This window comes from Dermochelys coriacea, chromosome 25 (assembly GCF_009764565.3).
Source record: "Dermochelys coriacea isolate rDerCor1 chromosome 25, rDerCor1.pri.v4, whole genome shotgun sequence".
Classification (NCBI taxonomy): domain Eukaryota; kingdom Metazoa; phylum Chordata; order Testudines; family Dermochelyidae; genus Dermochelys; species Dermochelys coriacea.
The window spans coordinates 6,112,457-6,137,521 of record NC_050092.1 but is presented as its reverse complement, the minus strand read 5'-3'; the positions used below and the strand labels follow the sequence as shown (position 1 = coordinate 6,137,521).

Sequence of the window (25,065 nt, the reverse complement as noted above, 5' to 3'; positions counted from 1 at the left end):
CCTGGAAGCTCTTGCCTGCCCGCCACACTGGCTTTGCTAATCCCATTCACTTTCCAGAAATTGACTCGCTCTCCTGACCTGGAATTCATTCACATTTCATATTAATATCTCGGTGTGATAAAGCCTCCTGACAGAACATCTGTTCCACCCCAGCTTGCCTGAGCCCTTTAGGATTCTCCATTTGTCTGTTAAACCTGTCAATAATATCCCCTCAGCTGCGTGAAATTCCTGTGAGTTGGTCAAGAGACAACAGAACCTCTGGTAAACCACTGGGCTGGGCATATGGATTCAACCAGTCAGCAACCTTCCTCGTGACACAGAGACTAGGAAAAGGGCAAGAGACTTGAAAGGGGGCTGGGTGGGAATAAACAGGCTCGTAACTGAGTGGAGGACTGTTTGGGAATCAGTGAGAGAAACGACTGTATCCAAAGAGAAATTAATTCACTCCACGTTGTTACCCGACAATGGTAATAGTCATCTCCTGTTAACCTCTCTGATTCCCTGGTAAGAGAATAGGAGGGGGTATAATTCACAGGAGGTGGAGCTTCAAGTTGTTCTGAGGTGCACCTGATTTCATGGAATCAACCCACTCTTGGTGAACACTTTCCTAAGCTAACTTTAGAGACTAACAAATTTATTTGAGCATAAGCTTTCGTGAGCTACAGCTCACTTCATCGGATGCATTGACCCCAGGTCAAACACCCCTAAATGTCAGAGCCAAACTCTGCAAACTGGCCTCTATTTCTTTAATGGACCATACCTCACGCTTGGCTCCTTGGCTCTGAATGAGTTTGGAACCAGCTGCAGATTTGAGCCTGGGTCAGTGTAACCCCAGCATGGGCTGGTGTGTGGGCCGCGATGTGATGACAGGCACAGCAGGATGGGGTGATGTTCGGTTTGCAGTGTGCTGATGCAGTGAAAGGCTAGAGAGGGATGGGAGAAGCAACACCTATAAGCCACTGTGATCCAGATCCACGAAGGTTCCTTACACCGACCGAAATCCTAAACAGCTTTGGGGATCTAGGAATTGACTGACTGACTTTGGAAATTGAGAAATAACCCACAGGCCAGCTTATTAAAGCTGCCTTTGCACACAATACGCTAAGAGGATCTCTTCCTCACATACAGTCACCAAACATCTGCTTCCCAAGGCAGTTGTCTGACCAGTCCATATGGCAGAGCTAGTCTTGCTGTCTAGTTCTGGGCAGTTTTAGGTACTTCTGACCGCTCTCTTCCAGTACATCATAGACTCATAGAAATGTCAGGCTAGAAGGGACCATGAGGTCATCTACTCTATCCCCACATGCTGAGGCAGGACCAAGTAAATCTACACCATCCCTGAGAGGTGTTTGTCCAACCTGTTCTTCAAAATCTCCAATGAGGAGATTCCACAACCTCCCTTGGAAGCCTGTTCCAGAGCTTAACTATCCTGAGAGTTAGAAAGTTCTTCCTAATATCTACCCTAAATCTCCCTTGCTGCAGATTAAGCCCACTACTTCTTGTCCTACCTTCAGTGGACATGGAGAACAATTGATCACCATCCTCTCTATAACAGCCCTTAAAAGATTTGAAGACTGTTATCAGGTTCCCCCCTCAGTCTTCTCTTCTCAGGACTAAACATGCCCAGTGTTTGTAATCCTTTCTCATGATCATACCCAGTGAGAAGGCAGATGAGGATAACTTCATTAAAAGTACCTTGCACAGATATATAGCACCTTTCAACAGAGGATCTCAAAGCACTTTTATAAGTGTGTAATTATCCTCCATTTTATAGATGGAGGAAACTGAGACACAGAGAGGTGAAATAGAACATCCAAGATCACCCACCACATATGTGGCAGAATCAGAAACCAGGTCTTCTGAGCCACCTGCTCTAATCATTGGACCATGCTGCCTCCCCAAGATCGCACAGGTCATTCCTACCACACCAATGACCTCTGGAGGTCTGACCCCATTAATTCCAAGACCTTGTGAAAACCCTTTTTCATTCCAAGTGTCTCATTAAAGGCGCAGAGGGAAAAAGTTACAATATTTCTAGACAATTCACCTTTGTCTGTTAACTGGAGGCATTTTCCACCCAGCACTCAGCTGGTTGCAGCACAAGTGACACATCTTTGGTGTTATCCAAGGTGACAGGGTCCAGTTTGTGTCTTAGCTTTGACTTGACCCTCAGCCCTTATAGGATTCTCTCCAGCTGGCATCAGGCATGAGGCGTCAGTGTTAGGCCTTCTGGGTGGTTGGTTGTTCATAGGAATTGCTGTCTCGATCTCTAGTGGAAATATAGACATTTGGGGGTGAGATTCACAAAGATATTTAGGTGCCCATGGGAGTTAGGTGCCTAATTACTTTTGTGAATCCCAGCGCAGGGCTCTAAATGCTGAAGATGAAGAAGTGTGTGGTGACTAGAGGCTCTCAAGTTCTGGAACAAAGCTCTCTCACTAAAGCCATGTCTAGACCAGGGAAAGAGGTCATGTAAGCCAACACCTTCTAATTAAAACGTTTCTAACACTAGTGTAGATGGCAGGTTTACCCCATTAAAAATGTCTTAACTGATTGCAGGCTCCTCGGAGGGGCTCATCTCCCCTGTGCTTTTAACAGAGCAGAGCCCATTTGCAAAAGGGACAGAACTTTCCCCAGATGGGGCTTGGGACAGGCTCCTGTCCCACCTCCAAATGGGAAAGGGAGCTGGAGATTTGGCATGTTCAGCAGCATCCCAGACACTCTGGCTGGTTGCTAGGCAACCTGCGCAGCATTGACGCCCGCGTCAGGCCTTTGCTGCCACTATAATTTAATTTTCTTTCTTCCTTTGAGAAAACAGGGCCGTGTATCAGAAACCAGGGCCCCTTTGACAGAAACGGTCTATGGGAGTGGGGCTCTCTGCACAGTGAGGAGTTGGCAGCTTTGTGATGGACGTTCCGTCACCCCTCAACGCTGACTGCAGCCGTTCCTCATCAGCCCTGGTTCTCAGATTGCTGATCTATGGGGATCTGCGAGCTCCAGACTCCAGCATCGCTCCCAGTCTGTTCTGGGGTAATGGTCATGACAGCGACCCACCCCAGCAAGGCATACAGGTCTCTCGCACGGTTGATGCAAGCATCAGCGGTCCAAGATTTACGGTAACAATCAGGCCTGATTAAGGAGACCCTTGTGTATTCCATACATGCTGCACTTAAAGGCAGCTATGAAGAGGAATGAGCATCGGATACTGGAGCCCAAGCAGGGGACACAAGGCAGAGGAAAGAGGGATGGATGGAAGGAAACGTCTGTCTTATAGGAGTCTGAAAATAAAATGAGCTCCATATCCTGGCTTTCTCCATGTTTGGCAGGAAAGGACATAGTTTAATGGTGCCATTCAAACAATGACCAATACAGCGGCTAAATGATCCATTTCCAGAAGGGGATATTTACATGAAAATCCCCTCCAATGCTGGGTAAAGTAGAAACAAGAAAATCACCAAAGCATTTGCATACAGACCTGTCCCTGCGCATCCCCTTCTGTGCATGCATCTACCTTCGCCTCCATGCAGCCCCGCTGCTCTCTGCTTCTAGTTGTGTCCACGATGCTTGGCTCCATTCCCTCTGCCTAGGCGTTCTAGCAACATGTGCTGGGCTTGCATGAATAAAGCATCCAGAGTCCCAAGTTCATCTCCATGGGGCAACATGAGAACCCCAGAGACATCGAATATTGCAGGCCACCTTCAGCCTCGATTTTAATATTCAAGGCGTATCTGTTAGCATTATGCAATATGTGTGATCATTCATGCAGTGACTCTTAAGGGACAGGAAACAACAAACAAGACCGCTCAGGGTGTCAGCAAAAGCCTGTAATTCAAGCCCCTACCACCAGATTCAGGTGTGGAAGCTTGCTCTGACAAATGGTTTAGAAATCCCCCACTGGTTATCTATCTGCTTAGAATCATAGAATATCAGGGTTGGAAGGGACCTCAGGAGGTCATCTAGTCCAACCCCCTGCTCAAAGGAGGGCCAGTCTCTGATTTTTTTGCTCCAGATCCCTAAATGCCCCCCTCAAGGATTGAACTTACAACCCTGGATTTAGCAGGCCAATGCTTGAACCACTGAGCTATCTAAAGGATCTATCTATTGGCCTATCTTCAGGCTTCCATGTACCAGCAACAGCAAAGTTCCGTGTGGAATTCCTAGAGTGGCTTTTCTAGCTTTACCGGGTGTTGGCATCTGGGTATCTTTTTTCTTTTTTAGCTGGTTCATTGATTTGTTTGTTTGTTTCCTGGTTGTATTGTTTATTGGGGGAAGGCATTGGCCACGGGGGGTGTCCATGTTGTGAGTATCAGTCTTGCTGTGGTGGACACTAAAGTAATAAACTTCTGTGCTATTTATTTTTGTTGTCGTTTTTTAATCATTACGTGAATTCATTAACCCTTTTGCTAGTGCTTTAAGTGGAGGTCACTGATTGAGACTAAAGGGTCGTCGACGCTGCAGTCACAGGCTGCGACTACAGCTTGCGTAGACATACTTGAAGCTAGCGAGGATCTTGCTAGTTCAGGTACAGAATCAGTGATGCTATGGCAGCACGGGTGGTACAAGCCCAGCTGGAACCCTGGGTAATTCATTGGGTAGTTAGCCTAAGCTGAAGTGCAGACCAGCACAGCTTCACTGCTGCGGTCCCTGAGCTAGCTAGGTTAAAGCTAACTCAGGTGTGTCTACACAAGCTGTAGGTGGCCCCATGATTGCAGTGTAGACAGAGCTGGAGGGAACAGCAAGGAGGGAGCCCACAAATGGTGTATTTTGAAAACCATAAAGGTGCCGGGGTTGTGCTGTTGTTTGTCCTGTATCTTATCCTACACTCCCAGGCAGAAGATGTCCCTGCCTGGAGTTAAGGCTGAGTCCCTGAGTCCAGTCATAAAACCCTCAGGAACACACTGTAGATTGCCACAGTGCCCTCAAATTTTGGCTGTACATGGAGCCTCAGCCTGATGCGTACTTTTACAGGCATCTGTAATATATGTGGAAGCTGGTGTGAAGAGCGAAATAATCCCTCCCAACTCCGATAGCTACAGCAATACCCCTGCCCTCTTCCCCCAAAAACCAATGGGGGCTCTTAGCCCCTGTGCTTAAAAACTACAATGATCCAAAAAAACAAACAAACCAGTAACATCTTTCAAAATTGAAAGCCTGGTCAATGTTCTGAACAGCACCAATCCCCCGGCACAGAGACCCCGTTGGCTTAGCTCCAGAATGTCTTGTGTGATTTGCCCCAGACCTTCCAACCAAATTCTAGAGAGCAACCATGTGAAATTCCAGGCTGATTGGGTTCAGTTTTCAGTTTGGGGTGGGAGAGACTCATAGTTGGGCTTTATAGTGGGAAATTAGCTTCAACCTTAACTGTATAGAGACTACATGACTCTCCGTCATCCTTTCCATATATCAATAGTATTTAAAATCGGTGGAAGATGCAATGATGTATTTACCCAAGGGCTGGGTGGGGCAGAGAGTTTAAGAGACTTGCCCAAGGTGGCACTGTGAACCAGTCGGGAATAGAACCCAGGAATCCGGATTCCCCGTCCCGTGCAGTAATCTCTAAAGAGCAGTGCCTCTCCTACACAACCCAGCAGCCAGGAGACAAAAAAGGCATAGCCCCCAGGTATTCATATTGCCTTGTGATATGCAGTTTGAGCACCTTCTGATCTAAGGAGCACAGCCTGTGCCCAGTGAGGTGATATTTACATGCAGATTGTGCCTAAACCAATTTGTTAAACACGACAGATGGAAATGGAAACCTGGAGGCCTCTACTCGCATCCTGTCTGGGGGCAAACTAGATGGGTTATTCTGTGGCACAGAAGGCAATGAATCCAGAGAGAGCACTTCAAAGCCAGCCCATGTGTGCTTCAGTGCATATGTGTAACAGAGACACAGAGTTGCGTACACTGCACCTGGTTAGAGGGCCAGCCCCGTGGCAGCTCTGTGATTAGTGGACCATGCAAGAGACCCAGATACAATTTCCAGCTCCTTAGGGCAGCTGGCTGGAAGGACTGCAAGCAAGAAGCCTGTTCCTTAAGAAGAACTTTAAAAAAAAATAACCCTTGGCTGATGCCCTAAAAAGCAGAGGTTCTCAACCTGGGGTACACGCACCCCTGGGGGTGCGCAGAGGTCTTCCAGGGGGTACATCAACTCCTCTAGATAGTTGCCTAGTTTTTCAACAGGCTACATTGAAAAGCACTAGCGAAGTCACGGCAAACTAAAATTTCATCCAGACAATTATTTGTTTATACTGCACTCTAAACTATGCACTGAAATGTAAGTACAATATTTATATTCCAATTGATGTATAATATGGTAAAAATGAGAAAGCAAACTATTTTTCCGTAGTAGTGTGCTGTGACACTTGTGTATTTTTCTGTCTGATTTTGTTAGCAAGTGGTTCTTAAGTGAGGTGACGCATAGGGGTACGCAAGACAAATCAGACTCCTGAAAGGGCTACAGTAGTCGGACAAGGTTCAGAGCCCCTGATCTAAAGACCTCTCACTGTGCTCGCCCTGTGCAGGTGGGTGCGGGGAGAAGCAGAGAGAGGAGTTGAGATCCAGACTCGCACTGTTAGTACAGGGGGCAGCAGTATAGCCGGGGTCTCAATAGCAACATGGATTTGTGATACCAAATTGCTTTAAAGGTCGACGGTTCTGACTGGGGGCTTGGTTGCAGTTTGGGGAGAAAGTTCCTGGTGTGGGGCTACGGTTTGGCATAACAGCGTGCAAGTTAGGTTACAGTTTGAGGTGAAATTTGAGGATTCAGTTCTTCCAATATCCTGCCCAATTTGCCCATCCTTGGCTAAAATCCCTGTGTCATGCTCTGAAAACAGAGTCCCAGAGGACACAGCAGGCTTGTTTAAAGCAGACATATTCCCGTTCTTGTTCATCAGGACCTCGTCTTGTCATTACCTGGGGCGGGGAACAGAAAAGAGCCTCTGGTGACAGATTATTACCCAGCTCTTCTGTAAACATTGTCATTGACTTATAAATGGGCCCCCGCCAAGGAAGTGCTCCCCGCCTCGTTACTTAGACAGGGAGTGATGCATTTCGTTCGTCCTGCTCCATCCATCTTGGAAACCTGGCCAAATAGACAGCATGCGGGATGAATGGGGACTATGATTTGGGATGGCAATTTTTTACTTGAGTGTTAGAGCAAGGAGGAAAGATGCAGGTGTCTGAGTGGCTACTTCGTGGGCTGCAGGGCCAGTGGTGGTGTATGTAACAAAAGAGTCAGTGCATGATCAGTGTACGTGCAGGGAAATATCAGCTTCTAGTGCAAGGAGAACAGGCCAGATTCCCCCCCTGAACTCCACTGACTTCACTGGAATCACAAACACCAGGGTTGTGTTCGGCCCAGTTGCCAGTGGCTCTGTGCCATTCCGTTCTCCTCTGCCATCGGCTGAATGCCCCAGCCTGGCCCTGGAGAGAAGCAGACAGGGAAGTAGGTAGCACCCAGGTGCCATTTAGAAGTGGAGCAGAAATAGCCACAGGAATTGCCAAAGTAGATGAGTCAATTGGTTCATCTAGTTTGCATCCTGCCTCTGGCTGTGTCCAGTGATACTGTCAAGGGAAGTGGAAAATCTTCCTCCTACTATATGTGGCCAACTGAGCAGTGCCGGGCACAGAGCGCAAATACATAGAATTGTAGAAATTAGAGACAGAAAAGCCCTGTTGGATCACCCAGTCCGTCTCCCTAGGAGCAATGCGGGATTGCTCCCTAGGGCGCATTTCCCAGCGCTTTGCCCAGACCCCTGCAAGTGACCCAGGTCTGTCCTGGAGCACCAGAGCTTTATCTGCAAATGTTATTCCTCTGCCTGAAATCCTCCATCCCTTCGTGAAATCCAGGTTGTTGCCTAACTTGTCTATTGTGAAGTTACATGCATGTTCCTCTGAAGCATCTGGTACAAGCCAGTGTCAGAGGACAGATGGACCACAGGTGTGATCCAGTTGGCATAGCTCTCACTGGGTGGTTAGTCAGTATCATCAGCCCCTTCTCTCAGAGGGCTAAGCTGAGGCGCAAGGAGGTTGCTCACAGTGAGTTTGTAGCAGGGCAACAAAAAGAACCCAGGAGTCCTGACAGCCAGTTTCTCGCCCTCACCAGTCACTCCAGTGAAGGCTGATGAGATTGCTCTGAGCTGGTATCGTGATGGGAAAGTCATTAGATCAGAATCTGGCCCAGCTGAGGAGGGAGCAGTGGGCAAGCCCCAGGCGTCTGGGAATAGAGAGAGTTACCAACGCTGCACAGGCATCAAATCAGTGGGTAGTGCTTCCCCCATGGCAGGCCCAAGTCCCAGCTGGGAGGTCACAGACACGGCAAGGGGCAGGGTCATGGGGGGCACCGCTGTCCCTCAGCTGGGCCTGCTTGAGACCTGCAGATGGCCATGAGAGTGAGCGACACCCCCGCCCCCAGCCTCCATCCCCCCCGCCCCCCCCAATGTCTGTGAATGACAGTACTCCCGGCTGTGCGCGGGACGGGGCTCTGCATGGAAGGGCTGCTCTATTTGCCTGTTGTTACTCTCTGCATTAATGCTCCATGGGGAGTTTTCCAGAAGGGGAAGAGAGCTGCGGACAGCAGCTGATGGACGGCGGCAGAGAACTCGCCTCGCTGGGCATTAGATCAAACCCTTCTTGGGGAGCAGGTCGTGAGGACCAAGGAGGCATGTCTGGACCCTCAGAGTTTGGAGCACCTAGATCCAGAGTTTCCTTTGGGAGCCCTCTTTACTTTCAGCGAAGAACCATTCCACGTGAGCCTCGCATCAGACTAGATGAAACTCGGCCGGAATTAATATAACGGGGATTTTTTGTTGAAGCTGCTGGACGGAGAGAGACCCTGTGACTCTCTTGTACTCTAGCTCCCAGCCAGGTTGTGCATCCTAGTGTTATCACACAGACTTTCCCAATACCCTGGCCTGCGCTAAGCGCTCATGGAAGGGACTGGTCTACGGCCGCTATGTCATCCACCCACCTCGCCCCCACCACCCACAATAGCTATAAACAAGCTATTGATCCCCCTGCCGAAAGACACAAGTTTTGCCGCGACAAACGCCAGCGTGACCAGCGTGTTGTCGGCAGGAATGCAAACGCCGCTCGTTGGGGGTAGAAGTTTTTTGTCGTCAGGAGAGCCGACAGAGGCTATACTGCACGACGTTTAGCGGCACAGCTGTGGCGACACAGCCCTGTCGCTAAAGCTGTGTCATGTCGACATCGCCTCAGACGTGACGGCGAGGCAGAGAATAATACTTTCACCAGATAGAAGGATATTCACGAGGCAAACCTTTGGCAGTCCATGGTAGGTAGATATTGCGATCCCCATTTTACAGATGGGGAAACTGAGGCAGAGAAAGGGGAAAGTGGCTGGCCCAAGTCCACACAGCGGATGAGTGACAGCGCTGGAGTAGAACACTGAAGTCCAATTCTCGGTCACATGCTGTAACGACAGGAGCCTCCTTCCTTTGCACCACCATAATGCCTCATTCCTGTCATTCTGTCTTGTTTTAATGGTGGCTGGATCACAGAGCGTCGTAACAGCTCCAGCCACCTCTGTAAGAGGCGCTGAGCGATGATGCTGAGTGCCAGCGAGATAGAAGGGCACAGACTGGGCACTCCCAGTAGTACAGCGGTGACAGTCATGGGTACATCTCCAAAGCAGAGGGTTGTGCCAGACAGAGCTATGCAGAGCTCACCCTCCTTCTCCACCCTCAGCTGGGGCGGACGGCCTGTTTAGCAGACGGTAACTAACAGCCGTCGTTCTGCTTTTCTACTTGGCTGCCTCCCAAAAGGCAGCCAGATAACTTGCTTTCCAGCCGGACTAGTTAACTCTGGTTTACGTGCTTAGATGCTGCTTGTCAGCATCCATTGAACGGGCAAAGTGCAACTCGGCTCGGCTTCTGCCTTCTCGCTGGCCACTGTGGCTCTGTTGTTCCTTTAATAAGCACCCTCCTGCTACGCGGGCATTGTGGAGAAGTCCAGCCTGACCCTGCATCTCAGAGGACCTTAGCTAGGAAAGGGACTACAGACTCTTATCAAAGCCAGCTCCTGTGTGCCTCAGCCATTTCTTGGACAGGATGGAGAGCTAGGTTGGGAAGTTAGTTATGCTGGAGGCTAAGAGAACTGGACATCGGCAGCTTGATTGTCCATCGCTCTGCACGCTTTATGTTCACTTACACCAGTGCCACACGGGTGTGACCTGAGACAAGTCACTTGACCTTTCTGTGCTTCTGGTTATTTATTTGTACAAAGGGCTCGATCCTATGGAACTAGATTTCAAGGCTGTTGTGAGGTTTAGTTAAATGAACGTTTGCAAAGTGCTTGGAGGCTATGGAGAGGTGATATGGTTCCTGGCCCTTCACGGTTACCAAAGAAGACCAGAGTGTGTTGCAGCCAGGAGCTTAATAAAGAAAGGGGATTCCCCGGTCAGAGAGTTCACTAGTTGCTGCTTAAGGCATGGCACCACTGTGTTTATCTCCTCACACTACAGAGACACTGGAATGAAAATACTATAGAAGGACAAAGCATTATTATATGTGTTGGATCCATGCTCCTTACCTCCATGATATCCTGTAGCAATGAGTTCCACAGGTTAATTCTGCATTTTATATATTAAAAATAGTCTTATTAATCAGTTTTAAATATCCTTTGTCCTTATGTTGAATAGCCTTTGTTCTTATGTTACGAATAAGCAGAAATAGCAGTGCCTGATTTACCTTGCATATACTATTAAGGATGTCAGAGTTAAGGATGCCCTTTACACTTAGGATGCCCATTACAGCCTCATGACTTGAGGACATACCAGTTAAAGTTGCCTTAGTTTACTGCATGCCAGTTAAGGGTTCACTGTTTAAGTGAGTTAGCAATGCAGAGCTGACTTTATGCATTTAGCAATACTGAAGGGCTTCTATAGCACTTTAACAACTGAGGGAGTCTTGAAAATGATTGAACAGCCCCTTTTCTTGTCCTTATGAAAAGGAAGTAGTTAAAACCCCAAAATAATGTTAATTCTCTCTTAAGTTAAGGAACTGAACGCTCAAGTGTCAGGAAACTCCCAAAGTTAGTTTTTCTTCTGCAACATTAGCTCAGTCCTGTTGCCCATCCTGCATGGACGATGGCTCAGACAAAATAACAGCCATAGCAACACAATAAGGATTGCATTTAATCAGGAAAAGGAGGAAGGAGAAAATACACTGAGTGGCGGATCTTCAGAAGACCTCAATTCCCAATTAGGCACGTTAATGAAGTGGCCAGATTTAATTCCCTTCACTTATATGCCTGACGGGTAGAAGAGCTCTTTTGAAAATCCGGCCTCCAACATGTGGCATGGCCAAGAAGCTAGCCCTGTGCTAGAAACCTGGCATCTGGGAGTTTCCTGGCTTCATGTCTCATCCTTTAGCACTGCAGGAATGTTACTTTAAAAATTAATTAAATGCAAAAAAAAGAAAATCTAGGGCTTCAAGTAGGTTCTTAATTAGCATCTCTCTCCAGAGACCACACAAGCCATGGGGAAGGCCATAATATCAGAGTAATGAGCTAATAATAAACCGCCCTGCTCTTATCTGCTCAGATCTGTACGTGCCTGATCTGAAATCCATTCCAAAGCCCTAGGCATGACCTTCCTTGGAGGTAAGGGGCCTGGGATCGATACAGCTGGGGGTAGCCAGAGGGAAGACCCATCTGCTTTGCTGTTTCTGGACATCCCTGTCTGGATATGCAAACTGAGCATCAAATCCATAAAAGTTGTTATGGCAGTGGGGTTAGGCTCAGGTGCTAGGCTCAGAAGAGACCTCAGGATCTACTGGTGGGGTATGTCTTGGAGGTAAATGGGTTTGGTTTACAGTGGTGCTATGACTCCATATGGAAGAGATCAGATCCAGAAATATACGAGAAACACAAAGCTCCTTCCATTCCCTCACCAGTCCCTCCACCTGTCAAACATGGAGACAGGCAGGTCATTGTCCATCCAGTTCCTCTCTAACACTGAAAAAAGAAAAGGAGTACTTGTGGCACCTTAGAGACTAACAAATTTATTTGAGCATAAGCTTTCGTGGGCTACAGCTCACTTCATCGGATGCATAGAATGGAACATATAGTAAGAAGATATATATATATACATATATACAGAGAATTCTCTGAATGTATATATTGTATGTATATATACATATATCTTCTTACTATATGTTCCATTCTATGCATCCGATGAAGTGAGCTGTAGCCCATGAAAGCTTATGCTCAAATAAATTTGTTAGGCTCTAAGGTGCCACGAGTCCTCCTTTTCTTTTTGTGGATACAGACTCACACAGCTGCTACTCAGAAATCTAACACTGAAAGAGGCACTGGACTGGCTCCTGCATTCAAGCAGCAAAGTCACCATCCCACCATCCTGTCAGCACTGAGCGCTAGCAGCGCCACTGTACCTGCGCACAGCACCACCCTGATCTGGAACATGCCCCCATCAGGCATAGTCCTGCTTACATCTCTACCCCTGCCATTGTAGATTTGCATCGCGCCTCTCATCCCAAAGTGCTTCATGTTGTGTGAATCATCCGTCATGTTGTGTTCATCATATTGTGTTAATCTAGGGCTGAGTATCATTATCCCCGTTGTATAGACGGGGAAAAGAGAGGCCTAGTATGATCTCTCCAAGTGGCAGAACTGGGACTAGTCTCCTGGTCAGTTGTCTCCCAGCTCTGTGCTCATGGCCACAGCTGATGTGAGCCGCAGTGGCTGTCTAACAGCACCGAGCCACTCTACACATTGGGTCAGGTGAGGAAGTGGGGAAGAATCCTCTATCCACTTGAAACCACCAGGAGGAATTTATATCACAGAATGTAATTACCCAAGATGGAATTTGTCCAGGACTCCCAGGGTCATGCCCCATCCCTTCCGAAAAATGCCATGGGAGCTCCTATGACCAGCTCGAGCTGGGACGTTGGTTTAGTTTCTCCTCCTCCAGCGAACGGTGTGAGCAGCTGCTGTGTCCTTTGCTCTATTATCAGGGGCCCAAAGATTGCCCAGGTGTTGTGTGCACCTGCAGCCCTTGCTCTGAGCCCTGCAGGTAAAAAAAAAAACAGGTAAAATAATCCGAGCCCATTCACTACTTTGTTACGAGGATCACCTGGTCAAAGAGGTAACCAAAACTGGAGTACAGTTACCAAACACTCATCCATTATGCATGCAACAGAGAAATCAACAGCTAGCGCAGAAGGCAAGGGTCTGTAACTCGCTCCCCTTTATAATGGATACAATGAAACGGCAAATGACTCTCCACAGCAGGCTCTGAAACACTCCAAGCAGAGGAAGAGCATGGTCCAGTTACCTGCTGCTGCCCTCACTTCTGCTGTACTTTTCTGTGGGTGGGTTCTCTCGTCTGTCTCATAGTGGTGTAAATGAGGAGTAACTGCTTTGAAATCGGGGGATTTGCCGGACATCACATAAAGAGGAGGATTGGTACCAGCATGTGCATAGATCCTGCAGATCTTACGCATGTGTACAATCCCGTTGAAATCAACAGGATTGTGTGTGTAAGGATTGCAGGATGGGCCCTGTATCTGAGTGCAGATTTATGTTTGCAATCTGTGTGCCCTTGGTGTGTGTATTTCATGTGTGGGTGTGTGTGCACGCATTCATGTGCATTGTGATGGCTCTGCTAAGCAGGGGACTATAACTTCCATCAGCCCCCTCCACACTGCATGTCCCTTCGGAAAGGCTCTTGAATGGGAAGGTCCAGACTCCTTGTGGAAGCGGCAGCGTCCCCTCTGGTTTTAGTTGCGACATCTAGATGGGTTCTCCGCCCCTGCCACGGCCTCGCTCAGCCCTTCAGTTAGCAAATAAACCCAAGGGCAAGAACCAAACACTTCTGCACCAGGCAGGCCCCAGGGTCCCAGCAGGGCCCCGCTGCCAGGGGTTCTAGAGGATCCCGCAGAGGCTTCAGGCTGGGAATATAGTGCCACAGTTTGAGGGCAGCTGTCACAATGGGAAGCACAAACCAAGAGAAAAACAACATTTGTTTTCTTAATGGTGCTGTGACCGCAATTCAGGGCATGAGTTTTTGTCAACTCTTAATGCAGCTAGTTGCAGAACTCTTATCTGCCTCTCCATCCATCCCCATATATCCCATCTCTCCATCCATCCATCCCCGTACATTCCCATCTATCCATCCATCCCCCTATCCCCCACCTATCCCCCTATACCCCATCTATCCATCCATCCCCATATACCCCATCTATCCATCCTTCCCCATACACTCCATCCGTCCCCATATACCCCATCTATCCATCAATCCCCATACACCCCATCTATCCATCTGTCCCCATACACTCGTATCTATCTATCCATCTCCATATACTCCTATCCGTTGATTGATCTCTGTCAATAGATTAATCTATTGATGAGTCTATCCTGCCGAGGGAGGTTGGGGAAGCTCCTTCCCTGGAGGTTTTCAAAAGGAAGCTGGAGCCATCTGTCTTGGATGCTGTGACAACAAATCCTGCATCTTGGCAGGGGGTTAGATTAGATGACCCTGCAATCCCTTCTAACTCCATGGTTCTATGATTCTTTGTTCCAAACTGCCTGGTCTGTCTGTCATCATGTATATCCATCCTCACTGCATGTATCCATCTATTTCTCTGCCTACATATGTACCTATCCATCCATCACCACACGGCCATCCATCTGCCTATCTGCATGGGTACCCCCTTCTCAAATGTATTTAGTGAGCACCCATGGCTGTAGTGGCTGTGTAACATGTGAGCAACGCGAGCAGAGCAGACCTGAATGCCCGCAGCAAGGGGCAGGGTAGCAGCTTTCAGTCACATTTGTCAAGAGCGGCATAGGCTCCTAAACCTCATAACCCCCCAACTCATCCCACACACCCTCCCCCATCACTTTGATCAGACTTGCCTTAAAAACGACCCCTTCCGACTCCACCCGGCTGCCTGCATCAAAGTCCTTAACCCTGGCACCCCAGCACAGGGAAGCTGGTTTGCTCCCGCTCCACGTCTGCCTCCCCTTGGCCACCCGTCCTGTTACTGGTTCCCTCCCCAAACCTTGGCCTGAACTGCCTACTTTTCCCCCAGCCGGGGCTCCCAGCCAAAGATTTTGGTCCAGAACTGGGAGCGGGGTTTCTGCTGGGTTGTGTTGGGACTACATGGTTGAAGGGGAGAAAAGCGGTGTGAGGCACAGAGGCAAATTCAATTCCTAGCACAGCACCCCCTGCTGGCTGCTCAAAAACACTAGGAAACAGACACTTGACACGTGTCCCTGCCAAAGGTCAAATCCAAACAGTCCTTCCCAGTCGTCCACTCAGAAGGAAACTCAGTTTGACGCCCTGCTTGACTGCTAATCTATCTCCCGCAGGCTGCAGCAGTGTGAAAACACATAATCAGTTCCTTCGCAGTTCAAGTCATTAAAAAGGGGAACTGTGACAAAAATAAGATACATAAAATGTCTTTAGAAGCTAATCTCCTGCAGCTCCCAGATTGCTCTGAGCAAGAGGTTTATTGCTGGAAAATCAGTTGGCTGGTCTAATAGGATCAGGCCTGGAAATTATCCACTGAGATTGTATTCTTCACAAAGATGGCTGTATCACTCCCCCATTAAATGCATTACCTTTATTATCCCGGCAAAGCAGGATGAAAGGACAGACAGTCATACCACTGAGCTGCCCAGCCTGAGAGCCATGGCATGGGCAGTGGGGTGCCTGCCCCAGGAGATGTCTGAGTGCATGGGATCGGGCTGTGTGGGCTTCACCTGGGCTCAAGTGGTAACAGTGGGAAAGTTGTGGGTTCAAATCCTGCACCAACAGCCTGGTCCTGTGGTTAAAGCACAGGAGTGAGAAGAAGGAGACCCAGGCTCTGCCACTGACTTGCTGCCTGGCCATCGGAGAAGTGGCTTCATCACAACTAGCGGTGGCAGCACGAGTGGCGGAAGGCACGAGCTGCCCTGAGGATGAGCCCGGCCAAGACATTAGATCTTGTGCCACCGAGGCACCACTCTGTTCTTAGCGCAGCAGCTCGAGCCGAGCTAGCAAGTATAGCGCCTCCAGCTGGAACTTTGACCTCTAGCTCGACGTGCAGTTGGATGGTATTTGGCTGCGTGTTCGGTGTTCTTCCTGGTCCCACCACGGCTAGTCGCTCCTAGCTCTGCTGCCCCCTTTGGACACTTGGCATGTCAACGGTGCTCTAGAAAAGGCCAATTCTGTTCATCTTCGCTGATGAACCCTGCCCCAGGACCTGTAGGAGAGGGTCACCAACTGGCGGCCTTTTGGCACTCTTAATAAACACTTAGCCAGTGCTATGGGCGGGCAAGGGCTTTCCTCGGGTCCCGGGAGCTTGGGAAATGGCTTGTTGGTAGGGCCAATAAAAGCTGGCACAGCCTGCCCAGGCACCTTGTTCCCAAGGACAGAGTCAGCCACACTCATTTGTTTTCATCCACATGCGGCTCAGTCATTCATTCCAGCGCTCGAGGCCAAACCCCAACGACAGATGCTCCAGTGCAGCTCTCATAGGGCTCAGTGGAGCTGTGTGCCCTCATCTGAAGGCAGCAGCTAGCTGCAAACATGCTTATCCTCGCACGGAGTCCCTTGTGGCCAGATTTCCAAAAGAGCCCATTGTTCTCAATAGGAGCTGCAGGGTGCTAACCGGTTTTGAAAATCATTGGTATCATCTATCTATCTATCTATCCATCCCCATCCACTCCCTCTATCTATCTATCCCCATCCCCCCCCATCTATCTATCTATCCCTATCCACTCCCTCTATCTATCTATCATCTATCTATCCCCGTCCACTCCCTCTATCTATCTATCATCTATCTATCCCCATCCCCCTCTATCTATCTATCTATCTATCTATCTATCTATCTATCTATCTATCTATCCACTCCCTCTATCTATCTATCTATCTATCTATCCCCATCCCCCCTCTATCTATCTATCTATCTATCTATCTATCCCCATCCACTCCCTCTATCTATCTATCTCTCTATCATCTATCCCCATCCACTTCTCTATCTATCTAGCTATCCCCACATATCTCCTCTAGCTATCTGTCGCTATACACCCCCTTTCTTTCTTTCTTTCTTTCTTTCTTTCTTTCTTTCTTTCTTTCTTTCTTTCTTTCTTTCTTTCCCCATCCATTCCCTCTATCTATCTAATCTATCTATCCCCATCCACTCCCTCTATCTATCAATCATCTATCCCCATCCACTCCCTCGATCTACCTATCTATCTATCCCCATCCACTTCTCTATCTATCTAGCTATCCCCACACATCCCCTCTAGCTAGCTATCGCTATACACCCCCTTTCTTTCTTTCTTTCTTTCTATCCCCATCCATTCCCTCTATCTATCTAATCTATCTATCCACATACACCCCCTCTAGATATCTATCTGTCCTCAGACACATCTGTCTAGTTGTCTCTCTGTGTCTCTCATACACTGTTCTGATCTCATTGTGTCTGACCCCCTCTGCTCCCCCCCATTCTCCCTTCCTGTAGCATTTGGCAGCGCATCTGCCCGGGGCCTTTCATAGACATGGGCCCAGTTGGCACAACTTGGCTCCACGTGCAGCAGGCTGGAGCAGGCCATGGGCTTTGGCCCGTTACAGCGGGAGGGCAGCAGGGCGGTGTTGGGCTGGGGCTCCCGTTCCGCCGGGGGACAGTCACGGGGAGGGGGCTGCTCCTCCCGGCTCAGCACCATCGGACAGCATCACAGGGAGCCGAGATGGACATTAAGTCAAGTACTCGGAGAGCAATAATGGCATAAAGCAGCAAAGACACCTCCAGGCTCCGGGGGCAGCATTTAACTGGGCGCATGGGGGGCAGGCAGGGAGAAGCAGATTGGGCCCTTCAGTCCATCCACCACATCCAAAGCCATCAACCATCACGCATGGGGACGTGCAGCTCAGCCCCTGTCTGCTCTCACCCTGACACCCCCTGCCTCGGGCTCAGGATTGGCTTTGGAGGCTCTCACCCCAACTCTGCACTGTCACATGTTGCCAGGAGAAGCCCCAAGCAGCCAAGGGGGTGGGCGGGGAAGCAGGAGTCTATGTTTTGTTTAATTAGTGTAATTAGTCTAATGTTTGCCAAGTGCTGTGGAAATAGACAGGGCTGGGGGAGGGCGGGGGGGCTGGCTCCCCTGAGGAGAGAATCAGGGGCAGGCGCTTCAGGAGCGAGGCCTGACAGCTGGGGAGGAGGAGAACGACAGAGCCTGCAAGCTCAGGAGCAGACATGGAAGACGAGGGGCTGGTGGCAGGGGGCTGGGAAGTGGGGATATGGAGTGGGGGGGCTGGGACAGGGGGATATGGAGCAGTGCGGTGGGACGGGGATATGGAGCAGTGGGGGGCTGGGACGGGGGTATGGAGCGGGGGTGCTGGAATGTGGGGATATGGAGTGGGGGGGCTGAGATGTGGGGATATGGAGTGGTGGGGGCTGGGATGTGGGGATATGGAGCAGGGGTATTGGGAAGGGGGGATATGGAGCGGTGGGGGGCTGGGACGGGGAGGGTATGGAGCGGGGGGGCTGGGACGTGGGGAATGGAACAGGAGGGGACAAGATTCCCGGGCACAGAGGCTGGAGGAAGGCACCGGGTTATGGAGCCAGTGAAAATCCTCCCTGTCGCTATTCAGCAGAGCAGTGCCTCCCCCCCCAACACCCCTCCACCCCACCGTCCCTATGGAGCACTAGCTGATGTGCCCTTGCTCTGGCTGGCCAGATCGCCTCGGAGCGTCCCTCCCTGGTGATCTGGGCAGCGCTCGCTCAGGGTGGCCCTGGAAAGGAGCATCTCCCCGGCGGGGTCCTGGCCGTATGGCCACCAGCTGCCGCTGGCTCCTGCAAAGGGCTCGTCTCGCCGGCAGAGCCTCCTCCGCGAACCGGTCAGCGCAGAGTCTGAGGCGGAACGAGACGCTGCACGACGGGCAGCACGTTACGTGCCCGGCACACGACCCTTCACGTTACATCACAGGCCCAGAGGGTTTGCCACGCTGGGCCAGCCCAGGCCCCCCCTCCTGCCCCCCACCAGGGGCCCAGCCCTGATGCTTCCAGAGGGAGCTGAACATAGTAACTGGGATTGTGCAGAATTCCCAGGCGGGAGGGCGACGGTCGTGCTGGGGCATCGCTTTAAGTGCGAGGGGCTGGTGGGCTTTGACCTTTGACTCTAGCTAGTGTATGGGCCACGGGACACATCCAGTGCCATCACTTCCGGCCAGATTGCCCCTCGTGTGGCCTCCAATGCTCCCAAAGCCGAATGGCGCCGCAGGCACGGCCAGGCAGTGGAGAGACAGGCTCCCTGGCTGTAGCCAGTGTCGCCGACAGCAGCACGCGCCCCTCTGCATTTGCTCAGGGCCATGGCCAGGCTGCTGGCCCTTCGGGCGGAGAGACTCCCCCAGACGCTGGCTTCCCTCCATCCGCCCGCACACGCTCGCCGGGAGCCTGGCGCGAGATCTGGAGCCAAGAGCTGGTCCCAGAGGTGGGGGGCCTTGAATTGGCCCCTTGCAGAGCTAGGGACCCTGCTGTGAAAATCGGATCCCACGTCCGATTCAGAGCCAGACGTAGCTGGTGAAGGGGAGGCTCCAAAAGGCTCCGTTCGAGGATGCAACCAAAAGTCAGGCTGCTCCTCCAAACCACCCCCAGCCTCGGGCACCTGTCAATTTGAGCAGCCCTGGCTCTTGCTGCTTCAGACGGGGGGAGACATAACCGGGGACGTCTACACAGCATGTCTCGGCGCCTGGGTCGACTGACTCGGGCTCATGCTGCGGAAGTGAATGTAGCAGTGTCGATGTTCAGACGGGCTGGAGCTTGGGTGCCGAGACCCTCCCCCTGCCAGGTCTGTGGGGAAAGCTGGGAGCAATGAGAGAGAAGGGGAAATGTTCTTATGGTATCTGAGCTGCTTCCAAGCCCAGAAAAGGGGGGAGGAGGGGCTTACAGCACAGGATTGGGACAGGGCTGCGTTTGGGGTCAAGTTTCAGGGGCATGCTTTTGAGGCAAGGGCTTGGAACCCCCAATTTGCATGTGGGGTGAAAGTCCTGGGGCTTTGCTGTTGAAGTGGGGCAGAGGGGCAGATTGCGTTTCGGGTGCAGGTTGGGGCTGGGGCCTCAGGTCGGTGTTCAGGGCATGGGCTTGGTTTGACCACCCGCAATCCATAGACAGGAGGCTCCCAGACTTGGGCCTATGGTCATTGCAGAGTCGGGGGGTGGGAGGAAAGCAGAGAATCGCAACAGACACCAGGCTTGAGAAGCAGAAACGGGCACTGCCCTGGGTCCCTCTCTTCTCCCGTTAACAGGTGGAGCCTTTGCTAATCCCCCCCCACCCCCCGATACATTTTTCCCCTCTTGGCTGCCAATTTAATCCGGTGGAGGGAGCGAGCAGGGTGCCCTGATAGCAGCCGCTGCAGCCTGCCTGGTATTAGCTGGAACAAAATAGGGCAGAACCGCAATCCATGCGGGTGGGATGGGACCGGCATACATAATGAAGAGCAGCGTTGGGGGGGGGCTCCGCTCCTCAGCTGGCGACACGCTGCATTCATGGCGAGGATTTTCGGGAAACGTGGGAAGATTGAGCGGTACAGCCAGATGTATTGTGTCATTCCCTTTCAAAAGCAAAGGAACACAGGAGGGGGGACCCAGCGGGGTCCTGCAGCCAATAAGCCAGCTGCCTTTGGCACCACTAAAGCCTGGGAGAGTGAGCGATCAGGCAGGTATTAGAGGGAGGAAAGCTCCCACTTGGAAATGCCGTTGCGTGCAAAAGGCAGATGGTGATTCCCGCCCCTCACCCCTGCCTTCCAGTCCGGGGGGGGGGGGGGTGGGCACAGCGACCTAGGCGCTGATGGGCAGAAGGAGAGAATGTGATGCCAGTGTCACCTGGGAGCCTCCAGGAGATCAGGTGGAGGAGCACAGAGAGCGCTTGCCGGGGGTTGGCGTAACAAGCCGATCCCAGGTGGCTGGGGAGGCGTCAGTCCCAGCCTGCCCCATCCTTTCATTCCCCCAGACCTCACAATGCTGCGCTCCTCCTCCCCCAGGCAGGAAAGCGCCTAGCAGAGAGCACCGTGGCTGGGGCCAGGACTGATCCCATGGGGATGGTCAGTGGCTGCGGCGGGGTTTCACCACGGTCACGTTCCAGGAGCAGGATCTCATGCTGGCAGGGACTGGCCCTGAAACGCCAGCACCTTGGAATTAGAGCTCGATGGGTTTCCAAAGTGGGGGGGGGGCTGTTGCACCCAAAGGTCTGGATCCTTCTGGGGTCGGCAGCACTCAGGGGATTTCTGCTGGGCAGTGGGACTGGGGAGGTGCATGGAGACAATGAATGCGGGGGAAGGGTGGGGCTGGGGTGGTTGGTTTGGGCATCGGATGAATGGTTGGAGGTGGGATGGTTCCATTTGGCCCAAGGCCTGGGATGCCCTTAAGGTTTGGGGGATGGTTCAGTTTGAGGCGGGGTTGCCACCTGTCCAGGTTTGCCCAGGATCATCCCCTTCTTGGGGTAGCTGAGCCAGGAAATCTGCCAGGGTGCTCAGGACATCCTGCCAGCTAGCCAGTTTTATGGGCATAGGCTCAGGCTCAGAGTTCCCCTAAGTTCCCCTGCCTCAGTGTCCCCAACGGGGCTTTGTATGGGAGTTGATTAACCGGGATGCAGGGCCCTCCCAGGCACACACCCACCTTCCTCCGTCCCACCTACACCCTGCCCATGCCACATTCCAGAGTGCCCCTTCACCAAGGTTCCCCAGAGGACATAATGCCATGCCCCACAGCCCCTATGTACCAGCCTTGCTGGCCACGGGGCAACAACAAGCACCACCCTTCATTTCAGGGCAGCCATTGACACCCTCGGGTGCTTGGTAGGGTGTCATCGCTTGTGTAGCGCACAGCAGGCTCCTGAGGAGAACCGGTCGGGAGTATTTCAACCCCAAAATGTTTTTTCAGCAACAAACGCCAGTTTGTCAAAACTGAAACCTTTTGTAGGAATGTCCTGGGTTCAAAGGTCCAGGATGGAATTTCTGGTCCAAACCAGAAAGATTCTTCTTATTTGTTGAATTACCGTAGCGCCTAGATCCCCAGTCATGGACCCGGACCCCGTCGTGCTTGATGCAACACAAACAACAAAAAGACAGGCCCTGCCCCAAAAAACTTCCGCAGCGAGAGACCCTACAACGACCCGCTCACTCAGGCCCTCACTTGGGATGTACCTGGCTTCAGAGTAGGGCCTTTATCCTGTTCCCCCAACCCAGGTGCGTCGCCAAACCATGGGGCTGCAGGCTGGTTCTCATTCTAGTTAGTCACCAAAAAACTTCAGAAGGTCCCGGGTTTCGTCCCGCTGCAGAACAGGGACATTTTTGAAACCTCAAAAAAAAAAATTGCAGGATGGGAAAATGTTTCCCACCTGTCTCTGGTGCTGAGACCTTTGAACCTGTGGCTGGGGCTTGGGGTTTGCCTTCTGCCTGGACGAGCACACTGCCTCTGTTAGAGATGGGGCTGAAGTCAAACCCTGACCCGAACAGAGAGAAAATCTGGTGCCAGATCCCAGCTTTGCTGCTGGGGCCCAACTCTGCCTGTCCTGAGTATTGGAGGTCAGAGTGCGTCTTCCGCCCTTCATCCCATCTGCCCCTCCCCAGCCTCTCTCAAGAAGAAATCTGGAGAGGGAAGAGGGCGGGGGGATGCTTTGGAAAGGAAGAGTGGCATTTCCAGCTATTTTTGTTTTTTAATTAACGAAGCTGCATTCCCCACTAATAGGGATTTAGCACCAGGCCCGTCCCAGGGTGGCTGACTCCCGGCCCCGCTTAGCCTCTTGGTAACATGAGCTGTGGAATGTTCCATCCTAAACGGAGGAAACCGGTGTTACACTTTCCATTCGGGGTCCAGCCTGAAAGGGGCCCGGGGGCATATTTCAGGGACTGGCTGGCTCAGAAGCTTTGCTCAGGAGCTCCAGACCCCGGCGCGTTCCATGCAAGGCCCCTGGTTTGAATCCACCCCCGAGCAGAAAAAGCTGGAATACCATGGCGGGCACGTGATGTGAGATGAGTTGGTAGGACGAACTGGTGGAAGCGGCTCCCTGGAGACCCATGCAGTGCCAGCGGCACTAAACCAGCATACCGGAGAGCAGAATCAGGCGCAGAGTGATCAAGGTCCTGCTGAGAGCGAGGGAGCTGTCCATGCTACATGCAACCAGGCGTCAGGCCCCGGTTCGTGCTGTCAGGCCACGGGACAGCCACAAAGCTGGAAAACAACAGACCAAGTGCCAGGGCTGCTTCACAGGGAGCTTGGCTGTGTCCACTGAGAAGCCAGAGGAAGGCAACTCAAAGCCTAATGAAGCCAAGGGGAGAGAAGCCATGTCCAGCCTCTGCTCTTTTCCTGACTTTCCAAAATTGTAACATTTTAACTTCTACATTTCAAGAGAGCTTCCCCGTCGGAGTGGAATTTCACCGCCTCGTAGGGCCACACCTGGCTTCATCCTAGAGCATGGAACAAAACCATGGTCCCGGTGCCGCACACCGTGATCAGTCACGACCTTCGCAGAAGGAACAAGGCGAGAACCTCAAGCCACAGGAGCCCAGCCCCTTGCACGTCAATCCAGGGAGATCCACACTGCACACTGCAGGAGCCAGGCCTGTGCCCTCGGTGTTTCCATGCCCACACTTGAGCATCCACGCTGCATTGTAAACCCGGGTCTAACGTCCATGCTAACGCGTCCGTACTGCGCTACACCGATCTTCTGACTCGGGGCTGCGGCTCGAGCTGAGTCCACACTGCAGAATGACAGGGCTTGCGTCACCCCCACCCCCAGCAGCACAGCCCCCATCCCAGCAGCCACTGTGGGCCAGCGGATCAGTCTCAGAAGGAAGTGAAAAGAAAAGGAGTACTTGTGGCACCTTAGAGACTAACAAATTTATTTGAGCATAAGCTTTCAATGAAGTGAGCTGTAGCTCACAAAAGCTTATGCTCAAATAAATTTGTTAGTCTCTAAGGTGCCACAAGTCCTCCTTTTCTTTTTGCGAATACAGACTAACACGGCTGCTACTCTGAAAGAAGGAAGTGAAGCACCTATTGAATAACTGTCTGGATCCGTCTGCTGTCTCTTGTCTCATCTTGTGAGCTGTTTGGGGCAGGGACAGTCTTTTTGGTCTGAGCACATACAGCACCTACCACGCGAGGGTCCTGGTCCCCGACGACAGCTCCTAGGTGTTACCATAATACAAGCAATCGTGCTACTCTGTGTTTGTGATAGGACCATGTGCTCCAGCTCCCTGCAGCCTCCCACAGACCAAAGCTTGTGTTTCAGGCGTGGACTCTGGCTAGGTTACAGCGAACCTCACTTCCTAGGGAAGCCGTCTCTGGGAAGTGCCCATGGAGTCACGGAGGCTCCGTCCAGGAATGTGCTGGCTGGCCAGCCTGCTGATCCCACAGCTCCCTGACAGCGCTGAGCCTCTCAGACACAGCTCTCGCACTCGCACTCACACTCACACACACTGCCTGGTAATGAAGAGATCTGGGGCGCAAACGTGAGTGGCAAACGGCTCTTTTTTCTCACTTCATTACCCTTTTAACCGAGCACAAAGCAGCTTTACATCCCATCTGGTCAGAAGCATTTTTTGAGGCATCTGCGGCACTGCGGGGCGGGGGGGGGGGGGAGCACATCTGACCGCGAACAAAGCAGCCGCAGCGTCGCCAGCCTGGGGGTGATGGACTTGAAAATATTATTAGTCCTGAATGCAGCTCAGACATGGGAGGGGCGAATTCTGAGGTGAGGAGTGTATATATGACGGGGGTGGGGGGGACGTGCATATCGGGGGCTTGTGCAGGGGTGGGGGGGCCTGAGTTAGTACTATGTTTGTGCACGTTGTGCCTGGGGTTTGTGTGAGTGTTTGGCAAGGGGGGATGAGTGAGCAGGTGTGTATGTGTGTGTTTACACACCCATGCCTCTGTGTGTGCTACTTCGAATGAGTCTATGGAAAGGGAAGGGTATGTGTGTGGGGGGAGGGCACTCTATGTGTGTGTGTGTTCATGTGCGTGCGAGCCCCTGTGTGCGGTGGCGTGTGGGCGCCCCTGTGTTTATGGCCTGTGCATGGCTGTATGTCTACCTGTGGCTG

General features: G+C 51.5%; 1 protein-coding gene across 5 annotated transcripts in view; it reads left to right on the top strand.

Annotated features, from left to right (window-relative positions):
* The window catches only part of LINGO3 (leucine rich repeat and Ig domain containing 3), a 108,688-nt gene that overhangs the window by 72,404 nt on the left and 11,219 nt on the right, over positions 1–25,065 (top strand). The window contains exon 1 of one of the 5 annotated variants that reach the window (XM_038383591.2): positions 24,290–24,477. The exons of 3 other annotated variants lie outside the window; for them this stretch is intronic. The gene's annotated coding sequence lies outside the window, so the exon portion shown is untranslated. Of the gene's footprint in view, positions 1–24,289; positions 24,478–24,700; positions 24,720–25,065 lie in introns of those variants that run through there. One more of the 5 variants, XM_038383593.2, reaches the window with a different exon arrangement.